At 34.2% G+C, this 26,632-nt stretch overlaps 1 non-coding gene across 1 annotated transcript; it reads right to left on the bottom strand.

Annotated features, from left to right (window-relative positions):
* Nucleotides 1-16,789: 16,789 nt before the first annotated feature.
* LOC128287006 (small nucleolar RNA R71) lies at nt 16,790-16,895 on the bottom strand. Its single transcript, XR_008277706.1, has one exon. It is a non-coding gene; the product is annotated as a small nucleolar RNA R71 (small nucleolar RNA).
* Nucleotides 16,896-26,632: the final 9,737 nt, after the last annotated feature.

The following is a 26,632-nucleotide window of genomic DNA, read 5'->3' as shown; positions in this document are numbered from 1 at the left end:
TAGTTATTATTTTAAATGTTTTAATGTTTTTAAATGATATGATAATTATTATGAAATATTATACTTGTGATAATTGTTTGATAATATGTCAAATTATGTGATATACTTGGAAAATGTAGCATAATTGTTATTTTTAAGTTATTGATGTTAATTATATGATATGCTGATTTTTTTTATCGTGAAATATTATGCTTTGTGGTTAATGTTGAGTAATATGCAAATTATGTTTACTACTTGATAAATATGAATTGCTACCGAGTATCGGTTCCGATATTCCATGGAAGACGGCAATGTGAGATCGAGGAAAAAAGCCCGTTTGAACCTTAGGAATAGATTAGGATACAAGTGACATGTCACTAGGATGGTTGAGCATCCGAACTCGTTGAGTTGAGTCCGAATTCACTTATGGATGCGAATGTCTGAACTCGTTGAGTTGAGTCCGAGTTCGTGAAATGTAACTAGGCATCCGAACTCGTTGAGTTGAGTCTGAGTTCACTTATGGATGCTAACATCCGAGCTCGTTGAGTTGAGTCCGAGTTCACTTAGGGGAGGGTTACATGATTTCTTGATTACATATGAGGCACTTATGTGCAAATTATCCGTGTATCCGAGTTGTATTCCGATGAGTTCAACGGGTGAAATTTCTAGTGAAATGAAAGAACACTTAAGATGCAAGCGACGTTTTGGTAAGTGTTGTGAAATGGACACTTTGGACAGGTATGTTCTTAACCCTCGGGTTGATAATAGATACAACAACGATAAGGTAGTAAGATGATGAATGATGTTTAGAAATATGATATATGTTTTGGTGATACCATGCTAAAGTTGTTTGGTATATTTGTATTGTTATGTTACTTGTTATTTACATATGAACTTACTAAGCATTTATGCTTACTCCCTCTTCTTTATTTACTGTAGTTTTGAACAAGCTAGCTTGGGAATCGGGACGGGTCGAAGGTTCGATCACACTATCCAAAGGACTTTCATCTGGGTAATGGCTTTTAAAACTTAAGTATGGCATGTATAGCAATATATTTATTTTGTGTAAATAATTTTATGATATGGCCATGATTGGTTGAGAAAATGTTTGATATTGATAAGTCATGGTGATGGTTAAATTTAGATCATGTTTGATATCATGGAAGTTTAATAGGTTATCTAGTTCATAACAACTCATGAAAAGATGAAATTTGCCTTAAAATGAATATTGTCAGTAGCAATGACATGAATTTGAAAAATCACTAAAAATAGTATAAATGGAATTAAATGATGAGAAAGTTATGAAATTGAAGCTTAATGAGTTTGTTTTCATATGGATAAAAAAAACAGGCATATAAATTATACTTTATGATATATTTGAAACCTTGTGAAACAGGGCCAGCGTGATTTCTGGATCCTCTGTTCTGACTTTAAAAATTCATAATAAATTGTACAAAACTAATTAGAAGTCATTATTTATATGTAAAGATTCCTTATTGAGTCTAGTTTTAATATAAATAAACCTTGTAGTCATTTAAATTCTTTATAGAGAGATATCTGATCCGTAATACACATATGTCAGAGCAGTCGAACCCTAAAACAAGGGAGACTTTAACTAATAAACTGTACTAATTGGCCCAACCAAAAATTCTAGAAAAAAATGATTAAATAGATATATGAGTCTAGATTTAGGGAAAATTTACGGATCTTTATTTCAAGTTTTGTAACTCGAGATATGATTTTTCTTGTAACTGTGACGCTAGTAGCTAGAAAGCTGTGAATGTAGAAACAAAAGATTTGAAGTTCTTAATTTGATAAATTATGTTCGGTAACTCCTCAAGCTCGACTCCGACGACGGTTTCGGGCATGGGGACGTTACATTTAATGGTATCAGAGCAGGTTTGGTCGGTTCTCGGACTAACCTAGCATGTGTAAAAGTTTAGCTATACATGCCACTGATCTGTGATAGTGTGATGTCTTCCGACGCGTATGAGTACCGTCTTATTTAGACAGGTACTCTCCAACCGAAATTGTCTTGACCATGTTCAATGTTATGCGAAGGTATTTGAGTAAAGTTATGATTATGATAAGTCTCGGTTCAGAAAAGTATGAATAAAAGTTTATGATACATATGTGATAATATGTGAGATGAAAGTTCATGTTGTGATAAATATCCATATTTGCTTAATGCTCATACGATGCGGTGTATGTGGCTTACTTGATAAGATGAACGGAATAAATAGAAAGTAGTAAAGGTATGAATAAAGGTCATAATATCATGATACTGAATGAAAATGTCCTTGTCTTGATTGGACGTTGAATGTTGATGAATGTTAATGATATACAATTTTTATGAGATAAAGGATTATAATGAAATGAACTTATCTATGTTAAATTGTTGGACCTGAATTATATGATTGTAATGATATGTACATGATGATGCACGAATGAAAGTTGTGATTGTGATGCAAATATCTATGTTTGTTTGGCCTTATATGATGTCATGAGTATGAATTAATTTAATTAAATGAATGGATAAGTAAAGCTATCTAGAAAACATAGAATGTATGCATAAGTATATTGTCTAAATGGGACAATAGGAAAATTGGTGTAAGCCAACATGAATGAATGACATGATTTTGATGATGTTGCTATGATGATGGGAGTTGTGTCATATGTGTATGTATAAGAAAGTCGAGTTAGAGGTCCTACAACCCCTACCCCTTACCAAAGTGGTACTTGTAATGGAATTTCATGAGATTTGTATTGAATAAGTTTTCGGTTGAGAAGCCAAAGAGTTCAGTGATAGAATAATTATAAGTATGATCAGAGATTGAAAATGAGCTGATAAGTAAAGTCAGAGCCAATAAAGTATCGGATTGACGTAAAGATTATTGGAGTTATGCATTGTCCCAGTTAGAAAAGGAATTCTTCTTGGTAAACCGAATTACTCAGGTGCAAGGTCGAGAAAAGTGTAAATTGAAATTTATTCAGAACTGGCCTTCTTTAGTGAATGGTTTAATATGAAATTTGTGACGGCAGAACTAGTTGGGGAAATGATAATTGAAATGTGAACTATCTGAGTGTGACATTATGATCGGACAGATTTAGCGATCTCTTTTGAGATGTTCTATGTGTTTACCCGTTCTCAGAAATATTTTTATGGCTATTGATCTTCTGAAGAAATTCTTGTTATATGGGAATGTCTTTTAATCCTAGTGTTGGATGAAAGCATTGGTAATCTGACTGGTTTATAATTTATATTGCTCTATTTCATCGGGTATTCTATTTCATTTCATCTAATAAGAACTGATGAGAGAATACATATGATATTATGATTCTGTTTCTTTTACTTGATGCTTCATCTGATATATATGTATGGGAAGATATATTGATCTTGTTATATTTGATTTCAGTGGGATTAAATGATGTTTTCTTTTAGACTTTCTTTCTTTGAAGAATTATTGGGGTATTCTGTATTTTCTCTATGAGTTTGGTTTTTGATTCTCCGGCATAGTATCGTATCTTGGGTTTCTTTATTCTGGATTTCTTTATTCTGGATTTCTCTATCTTGGATTTCTTTATTCGGTTTCCTTGTTATCTTTGTTCCATAATTTGTCAATTATGACTCCTGTTCAAGTCGTTCTTCACTCGTGATAATCATGTCAAATATGACTATACTTCTAATTTGATCTTGGTAATGTGGTGATTTTAGTATTGGGATTTTTCTAATTTACGTAAGGATTTGACATCAAGAAAGGCATAGGTGATAAAAGCGAGTTTCATTTCGGTATGGTGAATTATTTATTTGAAAGATTTCATGTGACAATTATGTCGATTATTTTCTCAAGTCGATAATAGAATTTCATTTTGTACAGATAAAAGAGTAAATAGTCCGAATGAGAAGTGTATATTTATTAGAAAGAGTTGGATATTAGTTAAAGTCACTACGAATGATAAGGTTTTCGTCTTGTGAAAGCTGAAAAGTTTATTACATGTTGATGAGTTTGGATAGATGAGAATATTGGTAACCAAGCGCCCGAACTAGACTAGTCTACATTGAGTAAAGACTTCGACTTTCAGTAATGTACCGTTGTATGAATTGTGATGTGTTTCAAGACAGTGAGGTAATGTGATAGTTTAGAGCATTCGATGTTACATAAAATCTGAGTTGTTAAAGAGGTTAAAGTCGAGCATTGGGATCTATCAAAATTATCCTTGCCAGTGTTGATATTGGGATGCAAATAAGAAGGATTATTCTTGAGGCCATACCAGAATTATTTCCATGGCGGAAAGAGGAAAATGTGATGTATCCTATTGTTAAATGTTTGGCCAGATCTATAAATCATATCGGTATTGAATGAATCCCTACTCATCAGATTCATGGAATTTCAGGTCTTTTTGATTGTTGAATTTCTTGGAATTCTAGTCTCCATTAACCAAATTGAGATCTAGTTTTATGTCAAGATGACAAGGGAAACGGAGAAGGGTTGAAAATTTAAGAACAATTAAGAGATGAGTTCGTAAACTTTCAGAATATATGAGAAATTAATGAGATATATTGGAGGCAATGCCTGAGTGAAAGTTCTTCAGCACCGAATATGAAATTGAGGAATCTAAGTGAAGACCACTTTTCTGGTAAGATTTTCGGGGACGAAAATCCCCAAAGGGGGGGAGAGTTGTAATATCCTGATTTTGGGCTTAGTCGGAATAGTGGTTTCGTGACCACAAAATCCGAGATAGAAATAATTATTTTATAATTATTTTGAGGTCTATGATATGATTGCATGATTGTGTGAAAATTTCGTGAAGAAATTTTATGCATAAAGTGCTTAAATTGAAATTAGGGACTAAATCGAATAATTTGCAAAACTTGCATTCTAGAAGTTTCTAGTATGAAATTGTTTTGAAATATTAATTAGGAGGTCTTAAATAGAAATTTTACCAATTTCTAAGTCTATGTACAAAAATTGGACATGGATGGAATTTTGGAAAGTTTAGTAGTAAGGGCATTTTGGTCATTTAGGGTAAAATGAATTAAAATACAAAATTAAAAGCCAATTTTGCTCATCTTCAACCCCATGGCCGAATATAGCAAGGAGAAACCATGGCTAGGGTTTTCAAGCTTCCAAGCTCAATTGTAAGTCCGTTCTAGCCTCGCTTTTAATGATTTTTACGTTTTGGAGTCCTTAGCTCGATTTAGCTTATGCTAGCAATAATTTAACCTAGGGTTTATATTTGGAAAAATACCCATAGGTGAAATTTGTGTATTTTGGTGTTTTATGATAGAATATGAGGTTTTAAATTATGTTAGACAACTTGTGCTACTCGGTTTTAAGTGAAAACGAGCAAAAGGGCTTAATCGGTAAAAATACCTAATAGTCATAAGTACATGTTAGAGTGAGAATTTGATGTTGCCATAGAAGGGAAAAATGATCAGCATGTCATAAAACATAAGAAAATAGGCTGAAGTTTAATTTACGAGCTTTGGGGCAAAAGTGTAAATATGCAAAAGTTTAGGGGCAAAACTATAATTTTGTCAAAATATGATTTTGGGTCAATTTGAATAATGTGAGTCCTAATTAGACTATATTTTAAATGATAGAGCAAGGAAAACTGAAATTCGGGCTAAAATGGAAAAATACCAAGTTGTGGACGAAATGGTAAAAGTAGCCATTTTCGCATACGAGGTAAGTTCATGTGTAAATAATGTAGCATAATTGTTATTTTTAAGTTATTGATGTTAATTATATGATATGCTGATTTTTTTTATCGTGAAATATTATGCTTTGTGGTTAATGTTGAGTAATATGCAAATTATGTTTACTACTTGATAAATATGAATTGCTACCGAGTATCGGTTACGATATTCCATGGAAGAAGGCAATGTGAGATAAAAAAAAAAGCCCGTTTGAACCTTAGGAATAGATTAGGATACAAGTGACATGTCACTAGGATGGTTGAGCATCCGAACTCGTTGAGTTGAGTCCGAGTTCACTTATGGATGCGAATGTCCGAACTCGTTGAGTTGAGTCCGAGTTCGTGAAATGTAACTAGGCATCCGAACTCATTGAGTTGAGTCCGAGTTCACTTATGGATGCGAACGCCCGAGCTCATTGAGTTGAGTCCGAGTTCACTTAGGGGCGGGTTACATGATTTCTTGATTACATATGAGGCACTTATGTGCAAATTATCTGTGTATCCGAGTTGTATTCCGATGTGTTCAACGGGTGAAATTTCTAGTGAAATGAAAGAACACTTAAGATGCAAGCGACGTTTTGGTAAGTGTTGTGAAATGGACACTTTGGACAGGTATGTTCTTAACCCTCGGGTTGATAATAGATACAACAACGATAAGGTAGTAAGATGATGAATGATGTTTAGAAATATGATATATGTTTTGGTGATACCATGCTAAAGTTGTTTGGTATATTTGTATTGTTATGTTACTTGTTATTTACATATGAACTTACTAAGCATTTATGCTTACTCCTCCTCTTTATTTATGTAGTTTTGAACAAGCCGACTTGGGAATTGGGACGGTCGAAGGTTCGATCACACTATCCAAAGGACTTTCATCTGGGTAAATGGCTTGTAAAACTTAAGTATGGCATGTATAGCAATATATTTATTTTGTGTAAATAATTTTATGATATGGCCATGTGTAACACCCCGTACCCGATACCGTTGCCGGAGTCGAACGCGAGGTGCTAACAGACTTAATTACTTTGTTTTCACAGTCCATTTAAAAAAAATTCCAGACAGGCTGGCTAACTGCGTCACTGTCTCCTTAAAAATCATATCTCGAGTTCCAAAACTCAAAAACTTATTCCATAAATTTTCCATCAAATTAGACTCGTATATCCATCTTTGGATTTATTTCTAGAATTTTTGGTCGGGCCAATTGATACAGTTTATTAGTTAAAGTCTCCCCTAATTCTGGGTTCGACTACTCTGACCTTCATGTATTATGACTTGGATATCTCCCTGTAAAGAGATTCAATACTCATGCCGTTTGTTTCTAATGAAACTAGACTCAAAGGGGAATCTATACATATAAGGTATGACTTCTAATTGTCTCTGGATAATTTATGGTAAATTTTCAAAGTCGAAACAGGGGATCCAGAAACCGTTCTATCCCTGTTTCACGAGAACTTTAATATCTCTTAATATAATGTTCATATGATTGTTTCGTTACTTTCATATGAAAATAGATTCATCAAGGTTCGATTACATAATTTATTCACTATTTAATTCCATTCCTACAAATTTTAGTGATTTTTCAAATCCACACCACTGCTGCTGTCAGCATCTGTTTTCAAGGTAAATTTTACCTATTTCGTGGTTTCCATGGACCAACTAGAGTTTTGTCATACATAGGTCCACATATGATCATATTTAGCCATTCCAATGGCTGATCATTTGCCCAACACTTCCATTCCAGTCCATAGTCACATCATGAAACCATATATATATACATAAACACAAATGGTCTAATGCCATACTCCACTTCTACGAGCCATTTTCGCATGGTCAGTACACACATACATCACAAAACGTACTTGAAAAACAACAAAGGGTAGTCCTATACATGCCATATCCAGAGTTCAACTAAAAGAGTACCAAAGGGCTTTGATAGTGTGGATGACTTGACTTGATGATCCCGAATCCGATAGCTAACGAACAAAATCTAGAAAACAAAGAGCCAAAGCAACGGGGTAAGCATTTTAATGCTTAGTAAGTTTCAAGTAATGAAATCGGCTTTGACTAAAGTATTACGTTCACATAGCTAAATGAATCACTTTATTAATACACATTCTCATAATCATACTTACTTCACACTTCATCAACATATACACACACAAGGTATCAACCTATCTAAGAGCCGAAAGTTCGTTAGTCGATTGAACGAATACTATTTCAAACGAATCGAATTTTCCGATGCACATGCAAACATACCTTATCGTTTGGGTTTTTCGAGCGTATTAATTGAATTTATTACAGCACAAAACGCTCACCTTCAAACCAAGTTTCTTCGGAATTTAGCGGATATAACCACAAGCACAATTGCCTTGGTCTTAACCCGGTATAGCAACTTCGCACAAATGCCTTGGTCTTAGCCGGATATAACAACTTCATACGAATGCCTTGGTCTTAGCCCGGATATAACAACTCGCACAAATGCCTTCGGTCTTAGCCGGATATAATCACTAGCATAAATGCCTTGGGACTTAGCCCGGTATCATTCAAATGCTCATGCACACATATATCAATAATCATGACACATCCATATTTCATTTTCAGTTACTAAGGCTCAAACACAAAACATTTATCAAACCTTTCCAATTTCGCTCAATAGCCACACACAAAGAGCATGATTTCAATTGACTTTATAACGTAGTCCCTACGCACATTCGGCTATCCGCCATAATATGACAAATCATTTCAATATAATTCAAGTAGGGTCATTACTCAAGACTTACCTCGGATGTTGTCGAGCGGTTTCGACGGCTATTCGATCACTTTTTCCTTCCCTTTATCCAACTTTGGTCCTCTAAGCTCTTGAGCTAATTCAAACAAATTTACTTCTCAATCAAACACATACATACGGCTACCATATACAATTCAAAAACCAATTCATTCAGATCATTTGTCCATATTTTAGCTTTTAGCATATTTGGTCATTAGAGCGACCTATTTAATCTTCCAAACATTCATTTCAAATTTTAATTAAACAATGTCGAATGCCATTAAATTACTAATGCTACACACAAACATATGCATAAAATTCATCCATACATAACCTATTGCTCATTCGGTCATTCATCTCTCAAACTTATCAAAGCTTCATATCAAACCTCCCTAGCCGATTATACGTGATAAGCACATAATGCGCATTTAGCATTTTATTTACTTCATGATACATTCGCCTTGGCATAATTTCATTAAAAATCCCTATTAGCCACTTCACCAATCAATCATATCATCCCTAGCCGAATACACATTTTTTTTTTCATTCATCCTTAACAAAATCTTATCAAGCTTAAATCCCCATTCCATCACTTTTAAAATGCCAATGTTACAAGAAATGTTACCTAAATTCACATTCGCAACTACACATACACAAGCCGATTTTCTTCCTATCATCCAATTTAACATGAATCACAAACCTAAACCCTCAATAGCTACTATGGCGAAAGTCCTAGTCATGCCAAAATCAAAATTCCTAGCATGGGCTACCTAAAGAACTTGATAACTAGTTCAAATCTCAAACCATCTAACATACTTATCAAGTGTATACAACATTACCACCATTTTATCTCAAGTCATACTCATAAGCACATCCATCCAAACACATTCGTACTTAAACATCATTCGGCTTAACACCCATATCACATTTACTCATTAAAACATGAAGAAGGTAATCAAATTTCTTCACTAACAACCATGGCCGAATGCTTCATTCACCACCCAAGTCCAAAATTTTAACATAGGCTAATTAAAGAACTTAGTAATTAACTTAAATTAAGCTAAAATTCCAAAATCTAACATGAATTACTAACCTTGTTTTGAGCTTAAGACAACCGAATGCTATATCCCTTTCTTCCTTTAAGTTTCGGCCAAGCTAGAACCAAGGATACAAGCTTTGTTTTCATTACCCTTTTTCTTTTTCTTTCTTTTATTTATTACCTTTCTTTTGCATAAAATAATAGTCATTTAATTAAGATTTAATACATATTATATATATGTGACCATCATGGCCGGCCACCACTTATAAAAAGAAGGGTATTTGACATGCAAAACCATTGTTTTGCATGCATGATTCAATTAGTCATCACACATTTCCCTATCCTACTTTCAAAGTTTACTACTAGGTCCTTTTTAGTGAAATTCACATTTATAACTCTAAATCAAAACATCAAAAATGTCACACACGAATTAACACATATTATAGGCATCAAAATGAATATTAAATTATTTTTATGCCTCGGTTTTGTGGTCCCGAAACCACATTCCGACTAGGGTCATTTTAAGGCTATCACACCATGATTGGTTGAGAAAATGTTTGATATTGATAAGTCATGGTGATGGTTAAATTTAGATCATGTTTGATATCATGGAAGTTTAATAGGTTATCTAGTTCATAACAACTCATGAAAAGATGAAATTTGCCTTAAAACAGAATATTGCTGCAGCAATGACATGAATTTGAAAAATCACTAAAAATAGTATAAATGGAATTAAATGATGAGAAAGTTATGGAATTGAAGCTTAATAAGTCTATTTTCATATGGATAAAAAAAACAGGCATATAAATTATACTTTATGATATATTTGAAACCTTGTGAAACAGGGCCAGAGTGATTTTTGGATCCTCTGTTCTAAATTTAAAAATTCATAATATATTGTACAAAACTAATTAGAAGTCATTATTTATATGTAAAGATTCCTTATTGAGTCTAATTTTAATATAAATAAACCTTGTAGTCATTTAAATTCTGTATAGAGAGATATCTGATTCGTAATACACATATGTCAGAGCAGTTGAACCCTGAAACAGGGGAGACTTTAACTAATAAACTGTACTAATTGGACCAACCAAAAATTCTAGAAAAAAATTATTAAATAGATATATGAGTCTAGATTTAGGGAAAATTTACAGATCTTGATTTCGAGTTTCGTAACTCGAGATATGATTTTTCTTGTAACTATGATGCTAGTAGCTAGAAAGCTGTGAATGTAGAAACAAAAGATTTGAAGTTCTTAATTTGATAAATTATGTTCGGTAACTCCTCAAGCTCGACTCCGGCAACGGTTTCGGGCGTGGGCGTGTGGAGAATATTGGACCAACTTTTTAGTCCACAAGGCCAAGGCCAGATTTGGGCCTGTGGGGCACATGGGCATGTGGGCCCACATGGTCTCGTATTATGTGCCTTGGGCCCATTTTCACTGTTTGGCTGCTAAGGTTGCACGAGTCACCCGAGACGACTGTGGACCTACTGTTGGGTCGATAAGCATACCTCGACCCTAAATTTTATAAATGTCTGTTTTGCCCTTATTTGGTAAAATAACTGTTTTGCCCTTATGTGGTACGATGACTATTTTGCCATTATATGGTAAGATGACTGTTTTGCCCTATGTGATGTATATATGTATATACGTACATGTATGACTGTATTTTAGCATGCTATTTAAACTGTAATTGATACATGTATGATTCTATGATATGACATGACATGATTGTATGATGCATTGCATGGGGATGGGTTTATTATGATCGGAGGAAGTATTTTATATTGGCAGCTCTGCTGCAAATCACTGATGGCTCTAAGCCTATTATACTGGTAGCTCTGCTGCAAATATTGTATAGTGCTGCAACAAGTGCTAATTCTGGAGTGTAGGGATGGGTGGGTTGATTATATCCCCACATGGAGTGTAAGGTTGGACAGAGATGGAGTGTAGAGGTTGGATGGCTAGGACTTGCATACTGGTTACTGTTTACTATTACTGTATTGTTTACTGTTACTACAATGGGCTAGGGCCCAAACACATGACTATTTCTATATTAAGATGTGCTAAAGCCCAAACTGATATTGTCACTATTGCTAAAAAGAGCTTAGGCCCAGACTGTGCTTGTTTTCTGACTATTTTCTTATATGAGATTACACACAGAGTTTTCATAAACTCACCCTTCTGCTTATTTGCGCAGGTAATCCGTAGGCGAATCAGTACTGCAAGGGACTCGAAGGTGACCACACAACCACTCATGCTTCCGTATTCGACTTTTAATTTATAAGTAATTTTAATCTGGGTATTTTTATGTAATAAGGCCTCTTTAAGTTTTTATTCTTTAATTTTGGATTTATTTTAATTTATATTTTCTAGCAATAGGACATAAGGTTTCAAAAGATAAATGTTTTTCAAAACACCACGGTTAGGCAACAAATTTTAAAAGCTTCCATAAGAAATAGTGTTTTAAAGTTAATAACAATTTAATATGGTTAACTTTTCGACAACAACACAGTTTTGGAGATTAAATGACATGTTTTAACATTATCACTAAGTACCATGACCAAGGTAAATAAATAAAAGGTTTTTCGACAATATTTCTTTTGCGAAAAACACTTCAATGTGACATTGCCAGATTCGGCCATAACGTATAGGCCGGGTTTAGGGTGTTACAGTTCTGGAAATTGTAAATGTTACATGATATTTAGAATTTATATTCAAACATTTATTTCTAAGTAAGTAAGCCGAACATTTAGAGCATTCAGGATTATTGCAGTCAGTGATAATACTAGTGTGTTATGAGGTAGAATTGCTATAGATTTCGTATCAAGATTTTTATATCTCTGAAAAATGGAGATGTTAATTGGATTGTGGTTGATCATTTGAAAAAGAAATATTTGTGTGATCATTCTAGTATGTACATAGTTCTTATTTGACGGATCAACTGAGCTATCTGTTCCCGAGAGAGTAATTCAAAATTTTGACAATATGTTCTAGCACTGTATGCTAAAGTCCAAAGGTTATTGGAAAGAGATATACAAGGTTAAATCGATTTGTGATTCTAGAAATTTAGTGAAAGTGTTTCATAAGAGTTGAAATAAATTTCTTCTGGTAAGATTTTCGGGGACGAAAATCCCTAAAAGAGGGAGAATTGTAATAGCCTGATTTTGGGCCTAGTCGGAACAGTGGTTTTAGGACCACAAATATGACGTAAGAAAATTTATTTTATTATATTTTTATGGTCTATGATTTCACAAAATGATTTTGTGAAAATTTTGTTTGAAAATTCTGACGTTTGGGCACACAATGTAGTCAAAAGGACTAAATCGTAAAAAGTGCAAAAGTTGAGTTCTACATGCTAGAGGTGTCCAATTGTTATGAAATTTTAAATTGAAGGTCCTTATATGGTAATTAGACCATTGGTTAATTTGTTGGACAAAAAATGGACCTGAAATAGGTGAAATAGAATATTTTTAAGTTAGGGGCATTTTGGTCATTTAGTAATTAAATGATTAAATAAACAAAATAAAAGCCAAATTTTGGTCATCTTCAACCTTAGGCCAAAATTTTGAAGACCACCATTTCTAGGGTTTTGTTCAAGCTATCCAATCTCCATAATAAGTCTATTCTTGCCCCGTTTTTAATGATTTTTACGTTTTTGAAATCCTCGTAGCAAGATTTACCTATTTCTACCCTTGATTTGAAGTAGGGTTCATGTTTAAAAATTTAACCATGTGTGACATGTGTGTATTTTGATGTTTAATGGAGGAATATGAATGTTGTTTGTGTGTTAAACGACTTTTACTAAGTAGTTTTCGATGAAAATGCTAAAAAGGACTAATTTGTAAAAGTTATAAAATTTTCCATAAAAGTGTGATTTAATGGAAATTGTGGGCTGCTATTATGAAAAATATTTGTCTAGGCTTAAAGTGCAAAGAAATTGAACACATTTCATTTTATAAGCCTAGGGGAAAAAGTGTAAATATGACAAAGTTTAGGGAAAAAAATGTAATTTTTTCATAATGTGATTTTTGGATCGCATTCAATAATGTGACTAATAAATAAGTTAAATGTGATGTTTTAGATCAAAGAAAATGAGGTTTGGACTAAGAACGGGGGAAAACGCATAGTTGACGGTTAGGTCCTTTTAACTATTTTTGGTATCGAGGTAAGTTTGTATGAAAATAATGCAACATGTTGTTATTATTATATGTCTAATGCTTAAATATTACGTGAAATGTATATGTATATGTATTTGTCTTTATGAAATGGATTCACGATGACTCGATGACATTCGACAAACTTTCGAGATAAGGTCCCGTGTAAGACCATGTCTGGGACATGGTATTAGCATCGATATGAGACCCCATATAAGACCATATCTGAGATATGGTATCAGCATCGAGATGAGGTCCTGTATAAGACCATGTTTGGGACATGGAATTGGTACCGATACGAGATCCCATGTAAAACCATGTTTGGGACATGACATCGGCATCAATATATGAGATCCCATGTAAGACCATATTTGGGACATGACATTGGCATCAATAAATGAGATCCCATGTAAGACCATGTCTGGGACATGGCATTGGCATCGATATATGAGATCCGGCGTAAGACCATGTCTCGCACATGGCATCGGCGTTGATATGTGAACCAGTGTAAGATGATGACTGGGACATGGCATCGGTGTTGATATGTGTGGTAGTGTAAGACCATGTCTGGGACATGGCATCGACACTTACATGAGACTTCGTATAAGACCATATCCAGGATATGGTATTGATATGTGGATCCATGTAAGGCCATGACTGGGACATGGCTTTGGCACTCTATTTGGTGCATGATGATTCTTAACGTCCTTTAGTATTCCAAGTGGTTCAACGAGTAATTCAAAGATTGTATCAAAGTTTTGATGAGGAATGATTATGTCATGAAGTAGTACAGGTATGTACGTAAAACTCATGAGAAATGATTCGGTTTAAGATGCACCTTTGGTAAGGATGCAAATAAATAAGTCATGTTTGTGAGAATGATTTTGTGATGACCTTGTGGTTATGGGTTCATGAGATATAAATATATGGTAAATTTGATTGAAGATCATGTGTGAAGCTTTTAAGCCAAACCAAATTGAGATACTATGTGTTTATTCCTTTAATATTATGGTTCAATGAATAACAAAAAGAGGAAAGGATCGGCGTAAATGCCTATTAAAAAGGTTTATGAATGTATGGATAGATAAAAGTTTTTAGACATTTGAATGATGTTAAGCTATATGCTAGGAAATGTGAATGTATAAAAGTAATGTGTACTAAAATAGTCATGGTTTATACTTGCTTAATGAGTGATGGTTGAATATGGTCAAGTGGTTATGTTGTTGATTGACTAAGCATGATGTGTGTACATATGTGGGCATAAGAGGGTGGCAAATGGCTTGGAAACTAGCCTTGAATTTGTCCACACAGGTAGACACACGGGCGTGTGTTTAGGCTGTGTGTGACACACAGTCTGCCCCCATGGGCGTGTGATCCGGCCGTGTGTCCCTTGTACCCTAATTTGGTAAAAAAAATTCTCAGTAGTAATCACATAGGCACAGACACGACCGTGTGTCTCAGCCATGTGGAGGCTAAGGCCTAAGCACACGGGCGTGTGACTTGGTCGTGTGACCGCAACTTAGTTGATGACGTCATAAACAGAGAGTTAGCGGGCTGAGGACACGGGCGTGTGAGACCACATGACCTACCCACACGGGTGTGTGACCCTCCAAAGCAGGAAAAATTTCTAAGTATTGTATATGTTCTGAGAGTTCTCAGTTTAGTCTCGAATCACACCCAGTGTTTGTTTGGGGCCTAGAAGGCCTATATAAAGGATGATATCCATGTGAATAAAAAGTTTTAAATTTGGACAAAAATTCAGGTCTCGATTTTGTATGATTGTGTGAGTTTACGTCTAGTAACACCTTGTGCCCTATTCCAGCATCGAATTCGGGTAAGAGGTGTTACATTTGACAACCCTAGGAAGTCATCAAGATGAGAATTAACCCAAATTTGGTATGGCTTATCCGTGAACATTTTAACCTTGAACTGGTTTAGACTGTAGGGTCGGAAGATAAGTAGTTCTTGCCAACTCAGAACTTCAGTGGAAGAATCGAAAAATCCTACTGAGGTTTGACTAGTTGATTGAACAAGAAAACCCGAGACTATAGTTGATTATGATTACCAAAGTGACCTAATCACCCATGCCTAGATCTATACATATTTGATTATTTGATTTCTCATTTTTCATTTATTTACTTTTCTTTTATTTTCGTTCATATTATTTTTAGTATAGTTTATCAAAATCGTTCTTTTAAATCTTCGTACTATAATTCGATTAAAGTACTAATTAGATCTATTTATGTTTAGATTAGAACTAATTTAGTGCTCACCTCCCTTGGGTACGATCCTTGGAGTACTTACCTACTCCGTTGTAACTATACTACAACTGGACCCGTATACTTGTGGATATCACTTGTCACATCTTTTCTACAATATTTCTACTCTGGATGTTGGTATGTCCGAAGGCGGTCAAGTTGTTGGTGCCATTGCTAGGGAGGCAACGTCACTATATTAGTTTTAATTTTTACATGTTAATAGAATAATTAGGAAAATTTTAGGTTATAGCTACAAATTTAATTTTCTTATTTTCTACAAATTTTATCTTTTTGGGTTTAGTGTTGGGGAACACCTATAGAGCCAGTCACAGACACAGAAAGAATAATATGAATAAATCATTGATAACAACAACATTAGCAGCAATAGATGCAAAATCCACCACCTGTTGTAGCCAACGTACCATGTGAGAATCTATTGTTCAACGAGGCTAGCAGTAACAATCTAAAGATCTACCACCACCACAACAACAACCCGTAAATATAAATATGGCATGTAACGAGAGGACTTTAAAAGAGTATGCACTACCAAATTTGGATATGGTTCAAGGGAGTATAACAAGGATAGTCATCATGTCCAATAATTTCAAGATGAAGCTAGCTATCCAAATGATCTAGAATAATTTGTAATTCCGAGGAACAATGACAGAGGATCCGAGTCAACGTTTAAAACGGTTCCTCTAGATTTGTGATACATTCAAATATAATGATGTCACTGATGAAACTATTCATCTTTGGTTGTTTCCTTTTAATTACTCTATAACACATTCTCTTATCTAGATTCGCAGGCACCAGGATCAATCACAACATGTGGCGAATTCACAGGGAAATTCCTACAAAATTTCTTTCCCATTAGTAAGACAATCTAGCTAAGAATGGAAATTTCAATGTTCAAATAGTTCAAAAAAGAAAGCTTTCACGAAGCATGGGAGCAATTTAAGACACTAATTCAAAAATGCCAACACCATGGATTACCTGAGTGGTTACGACTGCAAATTTTCTACAACAGGTTGGATTTGCATTCAAGGTCAAGATTGGATGGAGCAACATAAGGAGCCTTAATGAACAGAACATGTGAGGATGCGTACGAATTAATAGAAAGTATGGCGATGAATATCTGCCAGTGGCCAAATAAACAATACACATATAGCCAAGGACCATCTACAGTGAAGGTTGTCTAAGAGGATGATAGATATCAGCAGTTAGTGGACAGAATCAACTAAATAGAGGCTAAAAAGAATGCACCATCTGTCTATGGAGGAGACAAATCGCTCTTCCACTATATTAACAATCCCACCGATAATGTGAACTACATCGAAAATAAGGGAGGAAATCTCTATTCAAATACATGCCAGATGGAGAGATCACCCTAACTGGAGATAGGGAGGAAACCAAGGAGGAGGTAATCGCTCGAACCAAGTTAAAAATTCTAACTATCAACCTCCTTAGACAAAAACCTTAGGAAAGGTCCAAGCTGAATGACCATACAATATGTGGTCAACATTTGGATAGAATCAAGGGGGAGATGTAGTCAATGAGAACAGACGTGAAATAGATGCAGTCTGAGTGTACCAATTCGACAAGAACATTGACTAAACTTGAAAATTAGATGAGCCAATTGATGATCATGATCGGGGATATAAAAAGACATATTGGCACAGGTATTCCTAGCAATACCAAAAATAATCCTCGTAGAGAAGGGAAGGAGCATGTAAAAGTAATAGAGCTTCGCTCGGGTAAAGTACTGAGTAGCCTAGAGACCCCAATGTAGGATATGCATAAGAGGAATACTGATGATCTTAAAAAAGAATCCTTAGAAGCTGATAATGAACTTGAACTAAAGGAAGTAGTTACACCAGCATTTTAGTCAGAGATAGAAATGATTAAAGATTTTGCCATTGCAAAAATACCATTCCCTTCAAGGCTAGAAAGAAGGAAAAACAAGATAAAGATGAGTTTGAGAGTTTTCTATACTTATTCAAAATGTTAAATGTCAACCTATCTTTAATTTAATTAATTGAGAAAATTTCTAAGTACGCCAACTTCTTAAAAGAAATTATGTTTAGGCATAGGAAAATTAAGGTAGGTGAATAAGTTAATATAAGAGCTTCATGTAGTACTATTATTTTGACACATGTTTCCTAAAAGTTGAAAGACCCATGAAGTTTTACGATTCCATAGAGATAGGGAACATTCATTTTAATAGAGCTCTATGTGACCTAAGAGCTAGCATTAATTTAATGCCTTACCTATTTATGAAAAACTCAGGTTCGGGGACCTCAAAAATACCAAGATAACACTATAGTTGGCTGACAGATCCTCAGTGCATCTGAAAGGAGTACTGGAAGATATGTTACTCAAAGTGAGTAGCTTTATCATTCCGATAGACTTTGTAGTTCTAGAATTTAAAGAAAATCAAGTGATACCAATCCTGTTAGTGAGACCTTTCCTAGCCACTTCAAGGTCCACTATTGATCTGGAAAATAATGAGGATTAATGGTGAAATCGAAATCTTTAAATGTGGTCACCAACAAGGGGGGAAATAAAAGTGACTTAAGTGAGCATTGTAATTAATTATCTATTTGAATCCTAATAATCCTGAATCAAGGGACGAACTTCCTTTAATCCATGCAGGATGAAAAAATAGTTTCAAGGAAAGAGATAAGCTGAAAAAGGTGGAATGGCATGACGGGAAATGGACGAATACTAAAAGAACTAGAAAATTGTCCTTATGTGAATTGATGGTACTGTAGGATGAATTCGGCAGTAAAACTTGATTATTTAAATTAAATTTTAAAATCTTTGTAAATTATTGTATATTTAACTAATAGATTAGTCTAGATTTTAATTTTTAATTTATGTTTTATAGAAATCATAACACTTTAGAAATTGGAATGTAGGGTGAAAATATAGCAAGTGTCGCAAACAAGGTGACCTCGCGTCGCAACACCAAGGATAGAATTGATGAAAATTGAAAAAATGATTACTATATCGCAACTCAAACTTTGTCGGTCGTGACACACTAAGTTAGTATAAACTAAAATCCAAAATTTTAGACTATGTCACAACATGTAACCCTGATGTCACAACAATGGTTAATTGCTAGGGGTGTCGTGACATGGAACCCCGGTATCACGATATTGCTACAATTTTCTACAGGGTTGACCTGATCCATTTGTGCAACCCGGTGCACTAACCCTATTTTCTACTTTGTTTTTAACCCTAAAAGTATTGGTCTTAAACCTAAAAACACCCTAATCTCACATTTTAACCTTTCTTAATCTCAAACCTAGAACCCTTTTTTGCATTAAAATCCTAAATTTACAACTCTTCTTTGCTATTAGTTAAAATGCAAGATTGTCACAACCAGTGGAAAACGAAGCACTAAAAGGAGCAACCATAAACTAATATTATGAGGACTTCGTCATATCTTCTTAAAAGGTTAAGGGTTCTTAAACTCTTTTTTTTTAATGTTCTATTGGAAACTTTGTTTGCTAGTTCATTAGTTGTTGAAATTAAACAAATATTCAAAATGCTTCCATGAAAGGTTAGAAGAAATAATGACCCAGAACCTTCGACGGTCTCGAACACCACTAATTTTCCATATCCAAACATTGAAAAATATTTTGTTGAACTTCAAGAAAAAAAAGTTTATTTAATGGTTCTGTCAAGAGATATGACTGTAACAATCCTTTTTCAATGGTAGTAGAACAATGATTTTGAGACCACAAATTTTCATCGAGTCAACTTGTAAATATTGTTTATAGAATATTTACGGAGTCATTAGAGTCGTATTAAAATTTGGTTAGGAAATTTTATCGTTTAGGTAGTTAATCTAAGAAAAAGGACTAAACTGAAAAAGGTGCAAAACTTATTGATTACTACATTTAAGTGATTAAAAAGCTTAATTATTAAATTAAGAAGGACCTATGTAGCAATTATTCACTAGTATTAATATTGGACAACATTATTGATGAAAATCATAAAATAGTACAGGTTTTAATGGCAAAATGGTAAATATTATAAAATTAAAACAAAATTAATTTTTAATTTTTCTTCATTTTTACTGAGAACACCATGGAAGCATAGTTTGGAGGTTCAGTTAGTTCATCCCTTTGCGCGAGTAAGTTCTTTAGCCCCGTTCTTAATGAATTTTATGTTTTTGAGATCGTTGCAACTAGGTCCGACTAGTCCATACCTTCGTTTTTGAATCTATTAAAAATTTTAGAAGTTTCCATTGATGAATCTTGGTTTTTTGTGATGATAATTATGTGTTTGAAGTTTTCATTGTGATTTTTGGTTCTTTCGTAAAGTGATTTTATTTAGTTTTTTTATTAAATGATTAAATTGTTAAAATGTTATAATTACATGGTTTATTGGTGAAAAAAGATGTTTTGTGGACTGTTTAAAGGCCTAGAATATTCTTCTATAATCTAATTTCTAGAAAATAGTCAAATTGATGATTTTGGGGTGAAGGGACAAAATTGCATAAATTGTAAAAGTTTGGGGCAATTGTGTAAATTTCAAAAATAAAAAGGTATAAAATGTAGAATAAATTGGAATATGAAATGTAAGCTAATAATTTGAAAAATTTTACATTTTAGATCAAGATCCTATAGATTTATGTGGAAAAAGAAATATTATAGAATAGTCCTTGAATTTTTTCAACTATTACAACTCAGTCCAGGCAAGTTCGTTTGTTTTAAAATTCAATATTTATATGAATTTTATGATGATATGATATGAAATAGTTTATATTAATTCTTTAATTTATGTTATAAAGTTTCTAGAAAAAATATTATTGAATTTCGGTACTTGGGCCGGATGAACGTGAGATAAAGTACAATTGAATGATGGTGTGTTACGGGGGCCTAGAGTAGAGATGGATGAGGTGTGATATATATATATATATATTCCCAAGTATATCGATGTTCAACATTTGTTGTGAACCCTTGTGTTATACTCCCTGATTTGGGGTGTTATCGGGTGGATTAGCTTTTATGAGCATTTGGCATGTTATCGGGTGGATTAGCTCTTATGAGCATTTGGCATGTTATCAGGTGGATTAGCTCTTACAAGCAATTGGCGTGTTTTGGTTGGATTACTTGTGTACTCATATCTGTAAGTCATTCATTAGGTCGATAATCATTGTATTATAACTGTTTAAATGATTTTGAAAGGCATGACATGTATTTGAGCTTTGAATTGAATTATGCAATTCACCAGTTTCAGATTGTGAATGACAAGAAATGCTTATAGTTAAGTTATTATTGATTGAATTGTTTTATTTACTTTGGAAACATTTATTGTTTCTGTACATCGAACTTACTAAGTTTCAATAAGCTTACATGAGTTAATTTTTGTTTTTGTAGATACTTTTGAAGGTTGGGCGATCAGATCAACACCCAAGTCACACTATCTATCTGTTTTTTGGTAGTTTTTGGAACATTTGTTTTTGGATTAAATGGCATGTAATAGGCTTGTTTTTTCGTTACTTTTGTTTTGATATGTCAATCTATAAAGAATGAACCTAAGTGCAAGTAGAAAACTTATGGTGATATAAGTGAGTGATGAAAGATGTTTTGGTACAAGTTTATAGCATATAGTAGATTAATATCTTATATTGTGGTTAATTGCAGTGCTTATAATAGGCATATTGGTTAGATGTTTTAGTTCTATAAATTGGCATGTTTGGGTGATAATTTATATTGTTGTATAAGTGTATACTTGTGGTACCATTAAGGGTACATTGGTTAGGCACGTAGGATGGTTGATTTATCATGATTTGAGCTTGTTTAGTGTCACTTTAAATAGGTCTAATGGATACTAAATGGTTTACTTAAGGTCCAAGAAATCATGAAATGGTAAAGTTGACATTTAAGGTTCATTTAGGTGCACATGGCTTGAGACACGCCCATGCCATTTGGTCGTGTACCACATACGGCCTGCGATGTGGCTGGGTGTATTAAGTCAGTGTGTTACACAGCCTAGCACATGGCCTACGACATGGTCATGTGTCACAAGTCAAAGAGTTACACGGCTTAGCACATAGCCTGCGACATGGTTATGTGTCAAAAATGAGAGAGTTACACGGTCTGGCACACGGCCCGCGACATGGTCATGTGGCCCAACTCAGTGAGTTATATAGGCTGAGACACGGTCTGAGACATGGTCACCTGTCACAAGTTAGAAAGTTACACGGTCTAGCACAAAGCCTACGACACGGCCGTGTGGCCCAACTCAGTGAGTTACATATGTAGGGACATGGGCCGAGACACGACCGTGTGTCCCTATATCGAAAGTTACACGGCCTGGGGCATTCCACACGGCCTTGCCAAATAATCGTGTGTCCCCTGTTTTATTTGAAATTTTTCATATTTTCTTGAAATTTTTTTATTTGTTTCAAATTAGTCTCGAATTATTTCTAAGCTATTTTAGGGCCTTGAAGGCTCAATTTAGGGACAAAATACATGTGATTGACTGGCTTTTATAAAGGTTAGTCTATTTAATATTATGATGTTAAATGTTTTACAATTGATCGGTAATTCTCTGTAACCCTAATCCAGTGATGGAGACGGGTTAGGGGTGTTACAATGGCCTTTAGTTAGATATCATAGATGGTTTTTTTGTGTAGGATTTCTACTCTGGACGTTGGCACATTCAGAGGCAGTCAACCACTTACTTACAACCTATATTATGATAAGTTATACCATAGTAGCGGAATAAATTCATACAAAGAATGTAAACATGCCAGCTTATCAATCAAATAGAGGAAGGGTTCATATGTCACCTCAACCATAAAACTTAAGGGTTTGCATGAAAGAAGTAGACATGCTAGTTTAGGGTATGCATTTTCTAACATAGATTCAAGTACATAGAAATTATTATTAAGGTTCACACAACAATGTAGGTTCGCATATCTAAGTATCACATGAGTTTGCATAACAACAATAAACATGAATTCACACAACAACATAGGTTCGCATATCTAAGTAACACATAGTTCAAATAAAAAACACGAGTTCGCAAAATAAAAACAGATCACATACCTTTTGAGTTCGCACTTAAAAAAAAACATCATAGGTTTGCATACAAACGAGCTTTGCAACAAAAGTGGCGTTCGTGTTAGGGTTTTTAGACATAGGCATGGTTCTCTAAATAGTAAAGTTATCGCTCCTAAGGGTTTGCATGCAGATAGGGGTTCGCAATCATACAAGGGTTGCAAAAAATAATACTTTTCAATAACACTAGATTGCTTATAAATATTAATACATACTTTGGCAAAATTGAAAGAACACAACATGGTACGCGTGCAAGGAGAAATAAAGAAACATCAACCTTTATTCATTCTGAGAAGAAATTAGTCACAAGGTTTTACTTTAAGGTTTGTAAAATAACAATAAACTTAATATTTAAGGAAATTGTTTAAAAATGATATCAAATTATAATAAATATAAACCCACATAACTACAACCCATCACCTATTCCCAGGTTCGCCTATATCTATTTATGTATAAGCCTCGCCAAGTCATCTTCCTCGCCACTGCCAGCCATGACCTGCTTACCTACGTAGTAAAAGAGGAGTGGGTGAGTTCATTGCAAACTTAGTGAATAATCAAGAATCATCAGAGTATGCTTAAAATACAAATTTTTAAAATAGAAAGAAGGCTTAGTCTGATAAATTGTATCGTGTGCTGGGTTCACAGTGAAGGTGTGAGACCCAGTTCGTAAAATCTATTTGCTAGAACACATATGTTTGTAAAAAATAGTTTCGATTGTACCTTTTGAAAAACATGCTTAAAAATTTAGCTTGTTTTTTTTTAACATAGATCTTATATACCATGAAACATGCCCACAAACTTGTCTTGTCGGATTGGCTTAGGAACATAAAATATTTTCTCGCACTTGTCTTGACTTACTTATCTTATTTGTTGGATATGTGGATCTCCTTATCACACCTCAAAATAAATCAAAGAGTCCTTAACATTTCCCATAAGTGTAGAATAAACTAAACACTCTCTTGTATGCCATGTCCCATTGAATGGAACATAAATCAACATTCCCTTATCTCTCCACACTTCCTAGGCATCAACGCTCAAATCACAAACTTATAGGTGAGTACTCACAATCCTTTGGTATATTAATATATCCAACATATAAGCTCACAAAAGAGCTCACATAGAGCTCGTATAAAGAGCTCATAAAAACATAGATTATAAAATTGTACTTTTAAAACATACTTTAAAACATAGGCTCGCATAGGAGCACACGTAAAACATATTTTTAAAACATAGCTTAAAAACATAACTTGGAAACATATTTTGAAAACAGAGTATCAGAACTTTATAAAGAAATTTTTATAGGAAAAGCTTACCCTTGGAACTTAGTTTAAATACAAGTTTTTTTTTCAAAAAACATAACAGTTTGCACACAAGTTACGAACCCTGAGCATTCATACTGAAAAAACATGGCAGTTAAGACACTTATGACAATTCTTAACCACTCATTGATGAAGCTGAGAATTTAAACAAGTTTTGCTTTTCCTTTATCCTTTTTGGTAGATGGTCCGCTTGGTTCGCAACAAACATAATCACACAAATTACTTAAATAGACAAAACTTATAGAGTTCACACATGCAAGCGAACCTAGCTTTTTGGACAATCAACCCTAATAGGACAGAGGTTTACCTTGGTTGCTATGAACTTGATGCACAATAAAGACTTGTCAATAGAATATTGATGTGAGAATTTTCATGGAATAAGGGTTCTATTTATAAGCACTAAGTGACCTAGTTATCTTAGGATACCCTACTAGACTTAGGAACACTATTCAGTTTAGAAAAAGGTCACGTGCACGAAATGTATCCTAGATACAGAATATCTTTATTCCATCATATGAGTATGAATAAACTTTGACATGTGAACCCCCAGTTCGTAACTCAATTGGCGAACCCCAGCTCACCCAACAGACTGGCGAACCCTATGTGACAGCCCAAAATTGACCCTAGTCGGGAAGTGGTTTCAGGACCGCTAAACCGAGTCACCGAAATGTTGGAACGTAATATTTATTGTCTAGAATATGTGAATATGAATGTGTGAAAATTTCATGTTTGGATTTTTCTTAATTGTAGATGAATTTTTGTGATTAGGACTTATGTGAGAAAACTTAGAAATATGCTGGGAAAATGTAAGTGGCCTATTAGTGCATGTAATCAAAGGGGTGGACTTGCATGTCAAATTCCCCTTTGATATTGGCTAATGGCCGGCCATGACAAGAGTGATGGGCAAGGGAAACATGTTTCCAACATGTTAGGCTAGTGATGTATGTAGGAAACAATAAAATAGAAAGCTAGTAGTAAAGAAATAAAAAAAAAAGAAGAGAATGGTGAATGTCCCCCCATTGCCGTGAGTTGAGGAAGAGGAAAGAAAAATCCTTGTTGTTCATCCATTCTCATTTTTGTTACAATTACCATGACTTGAGAAGAAGAAGGAGTGTTCATGTTTTCTTTCTTTTGCAATTGTTGTAACTAGAAGAAGAAGAGGAAGCAATAATAGAGAAATACAATGGAGCAAATCAAATAGGTGATTTCCATCTTGGAGGAATTTTGGTCGATTCTTTGCAAATATTTTATATTTCTTCCTAAGATGTTCGGTTTTAAGTGTTGCGATGCTTGAGATTGTTGTTGCATGCGACATGCATGTAAGATTTTGATAGTTTTGTTTGGTATTTGTGGATTAATTTGCTCACAGAAGCTGTGGCTAAATGGTGAAGTAAATGGTGTGGTATGGCTGCTCAAATATGTGTTGGCGTGTGCAATTGTGACTATCTTATTATCTGCCTTAATTTGCTTTTACATGCTGTCCAATATTGTAAATTTTATGACAAATTCGGTTAAGTTTAATGCATGTCTCATTTGAAAATTCAATGCTGTCCAAAGCTGGACATTTCCATGTTGTTCGGTGAGTCTTTCAAAGGTAACTTTGCTAAATTCTCACATTTAATTTATGGGTACATATACAAGTAATGTTCGGCTATATGGAATGTAAGTATAGGTGTGATCGGTCATGGAAATTTGATATGAAGTTTTGTTAGGTGAGTGGTGAATGGCGAATGAATTATATACATTGTGAGGATGAAATTTGTATATAAATTGTGTATGTATGCATTCGGACTTTAAGGGGTAATGAGATGAAGTTAAGGTGCGAATTTTAGTTGGGTGATAGAGATAATTCGGTTGAGTTGATTCATGATGTTCTACATTAGAATAAAAAAATTTACTACTAAATGTATTTATTCTAGATCAAGACATCAAAGGGGAAAATCAAACAAAGGCAAAGCAAAGATAATCGAGTAGCCGATTGGAAATCGTTTCATCAATATAACGTAAGTCATTAAGCATATATTTGGTGTTGATTTAAATGATCATAATATATATATGCAAATGTGTTTAAATGAGTTGATGTGTAAATGGAAATGTATGTGTATGGAATGATGCCATTGTTGAATTTATAAAGGCAGCAAAATGCATAAGGTATTGGTCTCGGCACTAAGTGTGCGGTATAAATGGACACGGTGACAAGATTGGCACTAAGTGTGCGGGTTTAAAATTGTACAGCACTAAGTGTGCGAGTTTGATTATATAGCACTAAGTGTGCGAGCTGAATGTATATAGCACTAAGTGTGCGGATTCACTATATGCTCTTGCATTAC

This window comes from Gossypium arboreum, chromosome 13, assembly GCF_025698485.1.
Source record: "Gossypium arboreum isolate Shixiya-1 chromosome 13, ASM2569848v2, whole genome shotgun sequence".
In the NCBI taxonomy this organism is placed as follows: Eukaryota; Viridiplantae; Streptophyta; class Magnoliopsida; order Malvales; family Malvaceae; genus Gossypium; species Gossypium arboreum.
The sequence above is the reverse complement of the archived record's forward strand: the minus strand, read 5'-3'. Positions and strand labels throughout refer to the sequence as shown.